The sequence below is a fragment of the Electrophorus electricus genome, chromosome 21, assembly GCF_041902795.1.
Source record: "Electrophorus electricus isolate QZ-2024a chromosome 21, ASM4190279v1, whole genome shotgun sequence".
Classification (NCBI taxonomy): Eukaryota; Metazoa; Chordata; class Actinopteri; order Gymnotiformes; family Gymnotidae; genus Electrophorus; species Electrophorus electricus.
Window position 1 is genome coordinate 15,767,501 of NC_137517.1, and position 11,216 is coordinate 15,778,716.

Consider the following 11,216-nt stretch of genomic DNA (forward strand, 5'->3'; position numbering starts at 1 on the left):
CACTGTTTTCAAAAATTATAATTATATGAATGTGAAATTTACTGATGTACACATTATAGAATATTTACATTATGCTTAAATATAAGATGTGGATATAGTTGTGTCAGTGCAAATGTTGATGTACTAGAATTGCAAAGTATGCTCTGTTTAAGATGGTGAGATGTCCAGATTGGATTGTACTATACACAAGCCAGTATGGAGGTGAGTGGGGTGAAAAGTATATGGTCGTGTGCAGTGCAGTGAGCTGTATAGATATTTAGGACAAGCTCTGGTCTAGGAAGTCTTGTTTTCATCGACCCCCACAGCTATACACATCTGTGGTCTCTCACAGATATAAGGGTTATAAAATTACAGTGGTCACTTTGGCCCTGCTCCACCACAAATGAGCAATAGTTATTTAGGACTGTAAATCAGTGTCCACCAGCTGTGAGATCATGCGATACTTGACTTTTGTCCCATAGTGCGGGTGATGCTACTATGTGGGGACTTTTGATTGGTCAGTGGTGCCTAACATGGTTCTTGGTCAAGATGGGACTGAAGGAAGTCTGGGCTGAAGGTGAAGTGGAGGTGATGGAGGAGCAGAGCTGAGAAGGGAGTTTTGGAGAAACCTCTCCCTTGGACTTGCTCTCTTTTTCTGTTTTCTTCCCTCTCTCTCTCTCTCTCTCTCCTCATCTATTAAGAAACATTCATGTAGTATTCTATATGCTGCATTTCCTTTATTTATAACTTGCCTTGCCTCATTACAATGTCTAACCATTTATTATGTGTAACTAATTAGCTTTTACTATGCGAATAAACTGTTACCTTCAACTCATGTGAAACTCAGCTCTAGCATTGTGTATTACAGATAGCATTATTTAATGTAAATGCTTAAGCACTCACTACCTTGAGTTTAAAAAAAGCTTCGAGTAACTAGAGTGCCAACACCAGTTTCCTGTAGCATATGTGCTGGGCTGTCCGCACCATGCTGTGCATAGACTTTGTTATGCTCCTGTCAAAAAGGAGGCTTAAGTCTAGGCAGCAAAACGGAAGCAATAACAACACAAAAACAATATGGTGACACACACCACAGGTGCTAACCTGGATAGACAGTGGGGATGGTGCTCAAACAAGGAGAAAGAAAATAGCACTACCCTAACTTGAATTGTATTAATCCAACATAATCCAGACACAAAAAAACCTAAGAAGTTGAGGGTTAAGGGTCTTGCTCATCTTGGCAATTTGGTAGCAGCAGGGCTTGAACTAGCATCCTTCTGATTACTAGTTGAGTAACTACCTTAACCACTCAGCTATCACTACCATAAATGGGGGTTTAACAAACACTTATAAATGCTCTATTAAATCAGAATGACTTAGCGGCTTCAACAAGTTGTTGAATGACTTCCAGAAGTTGTTGTGAACAAGTATATGAAGTATATGTGGTCAAAACACTTGAAGGCCATGTGTTTAAAATGTACAAACTGGCACTTTGCATCATAAATAAGTTTGCAAAGGACACACTTTTGCAACACTTTAAAGAATTACCAAGTATGACATAAATGTGAAATAACTAATCGTACCAAGTTGTCAGCGTACGCACTGCTGGTTAAGTTTAAACCCTAAGTGGACCTCCAAGTTCAGGTTCAATAAGTGAAATACCAAGAAGTATTCTGTTAATCAATAGTAGTACAAAACTAGGATTAGTGGTCATTTAAATGCCTCAGGACTCTACAAATAGATCCCTATTCAAGGGAGTTGGGAGCATGAAATTGTCCAAAATATCTTGGTATGCTTCTCTAGAGAAGGCCGCTCACATCCTGGGTGCATTTAGGATTTGGTATTGATAAAGTGCTGGACATATAACTACTTCTAAGCTTAAACTTACTTAAGACTAACCATTTGTTAACCATTAATTCCTTTTGAATTAGAATAAGTTAGAGGTGAGATTTTGGGTAAGACTAGCACAAGGGTCAACATCAAATATACGCTTATAAAGGAAGGCTTAGACAGGCATAGACTTAAGCATAGGGGTTAGGATAACATTCAGTATTTTAACCACTGAACAGTAGCTATGTTACCTATAATACTCAGCCACTCCAAAGTTTCTACTGTATTGTAAGCATTTACAATCTTTTAAAATGTTTTTTTTAATTTACATCCATTCTGTCTACATTTTAGAGTTCCTTTATTGAGAGCAACATATTTTCATTCACCTCATGGCTTCAGTTTGTAACACACAAAAAACAAAACAGGTCTTTAGAGTGTAGTGCACGTTTTAATTTCATATTCCCACATGTTCTATAGTCAAGTGTTCAGTTGTAAAATATAGTCCTCCCACTCAGACTTCTTGCTGATTTTTATAAGGAGCAAACTGCTAGGAAATCAACTTTAATCAAAATTTTGGTAACCTGCCTCTTCCCCTGCACTATGTTTTTGAATTACTACCTCATGGTTGCTATAGCGATGTCCCACATGTGGATCAGTGAGGCTCCGAGGTTCTTTTATGCCTGCAGCCATCAGATTCCTGTAAGGACATTCCCAAGTGAATTCAGCAAATGGACTTATGTTAATCTAGTTCATTTGCTTCTATGTTAATCCATTTTTAATGGTTTACAAGCATGTCTATATCTATGCGGTTTGTATTATATGTGTAATATAATGTAGTTTACATGTGACAAGCTAAGTAACAAATTAGACAGACATGAATAAAGTGTTTTCAGTTCACTTCAGTTCATCTGCCTGCCACATTCCTCCACAGGTCTCACCCCAACCATTTCACACCTGGTTTTATCTCTGGAACACATTCCACATTCTTAAACTCCTCATTCCAAAAAATAGTGGCTTTCCTTATTTAGTTATTACAGGAGAGCAGCAGGAGATTGGAGCCTTGGCACCATCTACTGGACACCCGTTTTCCCATTCTTACAATTTCCCATCTACTAAATGGGGTAGATTGTGCAATTTATATACAGGTCTGTAAATATTACATTTTACAACTATATTTTCTAACATAGGTTTTGTTTTTATACAGTTTAATGGCTTTTATGTTTTTATTAGGCTTTTGTACAAACAGCCCAGTGTGTCTGTGTGTATATATGTGTACTTGCTTACGTGTGTGTGCATGCAACAGCAGGAAAGATGTCATCACAGTGACCCCATGGCAAGCTTTAGTGGTAAATGGTTAAAAAAAAAAAAAAGACCCACTATAAATGGTGATAAATGTAAGACAAACTACAAAAACACAGGGACACAGCCTGCGATAGAAGGCACATCTGCTCCTGATAAGAGGGGAGCACTTCCCCAGCAGTGAGAGACAGACACGAGAGAAGACTTCCTCATGCTAGAGGCAGGAAAGGCAACAGGAAAATCTTGTATTTGAAGCTACCAACTGTATACGAACGAAAGGTACATGTGGCGCACACCAACGCTTCACGAAGAGTGGCCTTTGTTAGGCAATTATATAGAGTTGATGACACCTGCGGTTGGGTCACGCTAATGATTAATTCCCAGCTTGTGGCCGCCCTCTGGTGGTGGACATCCGGCATTGCTAGCCACCCGTTACAATTATGTTTTCACCACGCCTCTCTCAAAGGGTGTGTTGTGCGCCATTTGTTAACCACCTGGGGGTTGTTATGTCTTTGTTATGCTCTTTATAAGGCGTTTGTGTTTTATAAGCACCTTGTGTCATATATCTCGGTGATGCAATGTGATCCGATTGCTCAACTTTGGAAAGCAAATATATTTGTAGTAAACATGCTAATCAGTCTTCATAAATGTCAGTCTGTATCAAAGGACTTCCACAAGCAGAATCACATCCTTATTCTGGAACATGGATATTCAAGTTTGCTTACACCCAAAAATGACATCAGATAAGAGCAACGTGTGAGGATGGAGTGTTCTGAGTGTAGATGTGTCAGTTCAGTTTGTTCTGAGGTCCTGGCACAACTTAAAGACTTTTTTTTTTTACTGATGTAATTAATATGCACAGCAATCTTTTACCCACAAGCAGAAGAAATGTCAGTGGCATAAAATCTGAATACAATTGAGATGAAATGGAGAAACGGATGAAAAGTCAAGGTGTAACAGGGTGTGATCCAGTCCCACTCAGAATTGGTGTTTATATCTGGTATAAATGACCCAGCTTTAAAAAATAAAAAATAAAAAAACCACACACTTGGAACTCACACAATGAATATGTACATTTGTACACTGTTGAGTAAAATCTTTGACTAAAATATTTTTTACATAAAACATCAATATTTTTTGGGGGTAGTGGAAATTTTATTCATTACATTGTAAATAATATTATTTACATGGGAACAGGAATATCCTCAAATGTGGGATTATATTTGAATATATTTAAATACATTAAAAAATGATTAAATTATCAAGCTGTCATGTCGGCCAAACCCCAAGCACACTATAACTCCTAACGTGCTGTTCGTCACACGGCTACCGACTCAACCAATCATACATTCCTTCAGATCCTCATCACCCGTTTCCCTACTTTCAACTGTATATAAACCTTCTTAGAACTTACCAGTATTGCCAAATATTGCCACTAGTTTCAACTGTGCTTACTGAGCAGTCTTTGACTTCTATCCTGTGTATCGATTTTTGCCTGCCCCTTTTTTGGAATAGTTTGCCTGGTGTATGATTGATCTCTGGTTTTTAACTTGAACTGTTTACCTTTATGATTTGGATTACCCCTGTCTTGGCTTGGTTTTGATCTTATTCACCCATTATGAATTTGGAATACAATAAATGTATTACTCTACATCTGCGAGCACCTGGCCTTGCTTGTCCAGTCGCACCAGACGTAATCATAGTCATAACTAAAGTTACTCTGGTTAATTTGGGTACTTTTTAAACACATAGTAAAGGCTGAGTGAGAACCTATACAATATGGGACTTTCCAAAATGGGGGGATGGACAACTGTCAGAGAGAATAGAATACACTTGTCAACAAAATGACTTATTGCTTGATTTTGATTGATTGACAGCTGTCAATCACCCACCCCACTCCCCTACCCATGCTGGAATACACATTTAGAAAAATATTATGTAATGACTTTAGGCCAAAAAGCATAGTCTATACTCCGACTCCTACGATTAGGCTAAAATCAGGTCTCATATCCTATACCCAGACTCCTATGGGTGCAGGTCATTGGAGCTGTGATCAGGAACCTACTGGATAGTTATTGATGACGATATGAGGGAAAACTGCTACGCCTGCGCTATTCACCACCCTAGTCACCATCAACACATGCCAGTATGATCTCGATGACTCCTTTCAGCCTCAATGCACCGAGACTGATAAAGAAACTGTTTAAGCTATGGCTAACCCACACACTGTCCAGAGGTTTGAAGCTCTGCGGAATTCAGATACCTTCATCCTCGAGCAAGATTTAGGGTATCGCTGAGGTAGTAGTAACTGACCTGCAAGAGGAAGAGAACATCAAAGCCGCTCTCAGAGATCAAAGAAAAAAACAAAACAAATAGAAGTCACAGCGTGCGGGAGAATGTGCACAAAGATGTCATGGACTACTGGAATCTGCAGGAACACCTGAACCAGGGTAATGTGGTCATATGGGAAACCTCATCGACACCTGCTCTGGTCCTTCACCTGAGAAAAGAGCTGATGAAGCAGTTGATCATGCTGTAATGCAAAACCATTGAAATCAGAGTCAGAACAGGATGAGACACCAATAAGATCAAAACTGTATCTATTCTCTAGTATCCGAAGCTAATAATACGTTATCCTTTACATGCATATATAATTCACGTTCCTTTTGAATTGTTTGAAAAGTTAGATTAATGTAAAAATGGGCATGTATTATACATATTCACCTATGTAATTGATGTTTGTGTTTTGAAACTAAGTAAAGATGAAAAGGTTGATGTATATAAACCTGTCACAGGATGCTCCCCCCACACTAGTCACATGGTATGGGCTGCCACAAGCAGTGAGATTCACAACTGTGTTATTTGTAACCACAGGGTTTAGTGTTATGTTTGTCTGTGTATAAACCCCTGCTAGTGTGTGCGACGTTGTTGCTCATTGTCTATGGATGCCTGTGTAACTATCGTTAATATTTGTGAGACCACTGTTGACATTGTAGCCTGTGTTTATGTTCATGCTATTTAATGTGAGTTGTCTGTAGTTGTGTTAACCGTTAATGTGAGTGACACCGTCCTCTTATATGTTCAATGTTAATAAATGGGTGTCACAGCTGAGGGAGTGTCCTGCGGCACTCGGGCAAACATCACAAAACCTGCTTTCATTTTTAGCTGAACATAAAACCTCTTTTGCTGAAAAGATTTTAATAAAACCATATTCCATTCTAGCAGTCTCTTCATTGTGTTTCATTCAGTTCACTATGACTGAAGGTCTGCTGAATAATAGTTACTGTACTCCTCAAACCCCTGGTCCTATGAAGGGGTCAAGAGTCTGAAAAGGTTTGTAGTGAATTAAATCGGTAAAAGGGTTGATAAGGAAATCAAACTGGTTAGCAGCTCAGGATGCAGACACCCTACTTAAACCAAACTCTGAAATTGAAAACGTAACAGCCATTGTAAAAAAGAGATTACAATGGCAAGCCGATATGGTGGACATGACCAACTTCAGAGAATAATGATTTTATACACACACAGTCCAAGTAAGTTTGGCTATGGAGGTTTCCAAAGCCTTTGTTTTGATTCTAATAGAAGGCAGAGTCTTAAAAAACTTCATATTGTTGAAGGGAAAGAATTTAACAAAGGTTTCAAAACAATGAAAAACCATAACACTCACTTTGCTACTGGAATGGGGTGAACGGTTCAACAGGACATTGAAAATCAAAATGTGGAGATACTTCACAGCCATCAATACAAGAAATACATTGATGTGGTGCAGCATCAAAATGAAACTCACAGACGTGAATGAGGGAAATTCCTTCAAGGTGTTTGAAACCTTGTACAGGTTGTTTCAACCGAAAGAAGTGAAAACTAAGCTTCAAGTTTAGAGTTCGCGATCTCGTCAGAATTTCATTAAAAAGACAAAGGAAACATGCGATCAGAATTTATGAATGTTATTTTACAGAGACCCTCCCATATACAAATTATGGGATTATGATGGGGAAATATAGAAGGGTGTAACAGTGAGGGGTTAAGGAGGAGGACACATGTGCAGAGATGAGCGAGATTTATCAGGGACAAATCCAGAGTCGTAGTCATCAGTAGTCCAGGGTCAGTTTACCAATACGGAGATTACAGGGATACATGATAAATCAAAAACACATGAAGGCAAACAGGGGAAATGGGCTCTAAAAGAGGCTAGGTGTTATGAACCCCTTGAACCACTCAGCCCTGCACAGCCACACCCACTCACCCGACCTGACTCACCAGAGTTCTAGCACACACCTGATTCTCATTCTCCTCATTACTGCTCCTTTATAAGCTTCCCTCACCTGTGTTCACATTGCAAATATTGCTAACCCTATATGGCATACTGAGCATTTCAGAATCTTGCATTCCTGGTTATTGACTCCTGCCTGCTTTTTAGACCTCATCTCCCGCCTGACCCTTGGACACTACCCATGTTTTGACCCTGGACCAACCCGACCACGCTTACCTGCCTGATTCCATAGATTCATTTGATTTTTGAAAATAAACCCTCATGCAATTGGATAGTCATGTGTGGCTAGGATAAACAAAGGTATGGAGTGCAAACTTACAGATAGGGGTTTTCAAAAACATCCATGCAGGCATTCAAGGAACAGTAAAAAAGAAAAAAACACAGGCTATCAGACAGGGTTTAAATACATGAACTAATGAACACTAAACAAGGCACAGGTGCAAATCATGAACAGTGAAAACCAAAACAAGGACTGGAACGGAATGGAGAAAGAAACATGACAAGGAAACCATGGAACATGAACAATAGGAGCGACCAACCATGAAAAAGGGACCTTTTATGAAGAAAAGCTCCAAAGGATTATAGTGGGAAAAGACAAAGCCTTTATAATAGAAAGGATTCCATCTGGAAAAAAATAGGAACCAAGAAAAGATATACTTATTCAAGTGGGTTGGGTGGCCCAATAAGTTTAATCCAATTCCAAGTTAAAAGGGATTTAGAAGCAGGGAGTTGGAGACTAGAAGAAGAATCATAGTCATCACTATTAGAGCAAGAAGGGGAAGGAGGTGAATCATGCAGTGAATACAAAGATTTAGATTTTTTAATATTTTACAGTTTTTGACAAACCCCATTAGGAATGGTTGAATACGGTGTACTTAATTCAGTTATGGCAAGCAGCAATTCATACCACCCTAAAGGTCACTGATCATCAATCTTTTGGGTTGCTGTTAGGTTTTTAAGCAAAGTCCAACATGTGCGATCCCTTAAGTTTTTCCTTTGAAAATAAACTCTCCTTCATCGTTCCACAATGCTACATTACCAGATTTAGTGATTTTGTGCATGATGTAGGAAGCATTGTTATGGCTCTCACAGGGACGTTACCTATAACCTCTTTAGCCATTTAATCTTCACCCATTTGTCCATTTTCTTCAGTCACCGTTTTATTTTCAGGTTCGGCGGGGAGGGATAGGGTCACTCGAGCCGTTTCTTCTTCTCCAACTATGTTTAAAAATCTTTGCAACCCCAAAGCATAAAATGTTGCCATTTCATAAAGTTTCAAGTCAGACCTGGTTAAAATGTTCTGCATCACATTGTCTAAGCCATTTTCCACAGTCTGTCTTAAATTTTCTTTACCGGACATGATGTTTCTAAGTTAATCCAACTGATGATGTGAAACCAAACACATCTTCTCAGCACTCTCCTGTGTCACCTTTGCGTGAAGCTATCAAACTGCTTATAAAGGGTATTACTATGCTAAGCAAGGGTAAGAGGAAACCTCCAGACTGGTTAATAGCTTTTCTATTTGTAGCTATAGACGCTTTTTTATTAGCAAACAATTTTGCACCTTTTCTGTCTTTTCAAAAGCCGATGCTGGTGATCCTTCAGAGGGATGTTACTGTGGTGTAGGTTAAAAGCCAATTTGCAGATGGAAAGTATGAGATCAGTTGACGCCTTACATAATATAACCTTCCACCACTGGGGGGAATGAAGGGTATTTGGCATCGGTAGATTTGACTTTAGTCATGTAGACATACGTGGCGGGAGTAACTATGCCTCTCTTAGTTACATGGCCATCTCCATGCTCTTCGTGAATGTGTCGAAGGCTTTTGATTCAGTTTCGCATCATACACTTCTGTCCACTGTGGAGGTGTCTGGTATCCCTCCACCTTTGACGAACTACCTTCGCTACCTTTATGACCATGCCCAAGTCCAGTTAGGATCGCGATCTGTTATATGTGGGCAAGGAGTGAGGCAAGGTGATCCCCTTGCACCTCTTCTCTTCATACTGACACTGGACATTCTCTTGAAGGAATCTCTCCCGGAGATTGGCTTTTGTTTGGACGGGCCGATAATTAGTTCTTTGGCCTATGCCGATGATCTGGTGTTGTTTGCCGGAAAGCCGGAAAGATTGCAAGAGAAATTGGATGGGCTGGGCAAGTCACTTTCGATGGCTGGGATGAGGCTTAATGCAAAGAAATAATTCGGGCTATCTATAGTGAAGGATGGAAAACAGAAACGCATGATGCTTCTTCCTGCCATTTATCGATATGGGGCTGACTGAATCCACCAGTTGGGTATGGATGAGGTGGTTCACTATCTCAGGTTGGACTTCAACTGGAAAGGGAGGGTGACTCCCAAACATACAAGGAAATTAGAGAATGGTCTGCAGGAATTGTCAAAGGCACCATTGAAGCCTTACCAGGGATTGGTGCTGCTTAGGACCGTTCTGATTCCAAAATTGACACACGAACTGATATTGGGGAATGCACATCGTAACACCTTGAAGAAAAGGAACATCCTGGTGAGGTGCTATGTCCGAAGGTGGCTTCAGCTACCTAAGGACACGCCCCTCAGGTACCTCCACATGAATACTAAAGATGGAGGAATCGGCATTCCGTGTTTTGGCATGTCGATTCCTATGCTACAGAAGAACCGCTTTTCCAAGTTGGCAATTAGCCAAAGTCCTGTGGTGGAGGTGATTAAACATCAAAGGTCCTATGGTTATATATTAAAGTCAATCAATCAAGTATGCCGTATAAATGGACTTGTGGTATCATCGAAAGCTGAGGTTCGAGAAGCATGGGCAAATTATCTGGCCTGTTCCGTGGATGGGAAGGAGTTGGATGTGCAAGATATTGACCCAGCCAGTCACTTCTGGCTGAAGTCACCTGAGAAAGTTGTATACCCCGAAGATGGAGACGGGGAAACAGAAAGGGGTGGCCTTTTATCAACTAAGGCACAATGCGGTAGAGGTTTTAACTGACAAGTGATGGATCGATCTTACCATGGCGCTTGTCACCAAGTGGAGACATTGAATCATATTCTCCAGATTTGTGACATTACCCATGACACTAGATGCGCACGACATTATCGGATTGTGCAGAGGGTTGAGCAGACATTGCAGAAGCAGAAGATTCAAGTATGGACCAAACGTAGGGTCCCAGCATCGACTTCATTCATCAAACCAGACTTGCTAGTGACAACTGGCGATAGGCTCTGTGTTGGATGTGTCAGTAGTGTCTGGTAGCCGCATGGCAGAGACCTGAGGCCTGCTTTCCTGGTGTGAATCACAGTCTAGTATCAAGCATCTGCCAATCATCGTATCAAGTCGTGGCCAGTTATTTGGCCTTTCCGGACGTGGGCTGAGAGCACTCGGTTTCACGAGATGAGATCTGACTGATTTATGTCTGCTTGCTATCTCAGGATCACTGAAATGTTATGACCTCTACACGCGTGGAACAAGTTCTGGTCGGAGTTGTTTTAAGATGATCTCTATCAGCTAATATGACTTGCCTGCAATATTGGCAACGAGGTTCAGCGACATTGCTGTCACTAACAGGGATGCCTCAGGATCTCTTGGGGATGGACTTATTCTCAAGATTTCCTGATAATAAATGATAGTAGACATATTTTCAATATTTTAAAGCTTTTTTCTTAGGACCGTACACCGCAGGGGTTCTCCAATGAAAACACACTTGATCTAAGACGAAGCTCTTTTGGCGTTTGAGCTTTCAAGTCTACAAATAAATATCCATAAGGTCTACAGGTGATGTGTTGAAAATGTTTTATAAAGTATTTAGCATTACAGGGATACATCTGATGAACCAGTACACTCATCTGT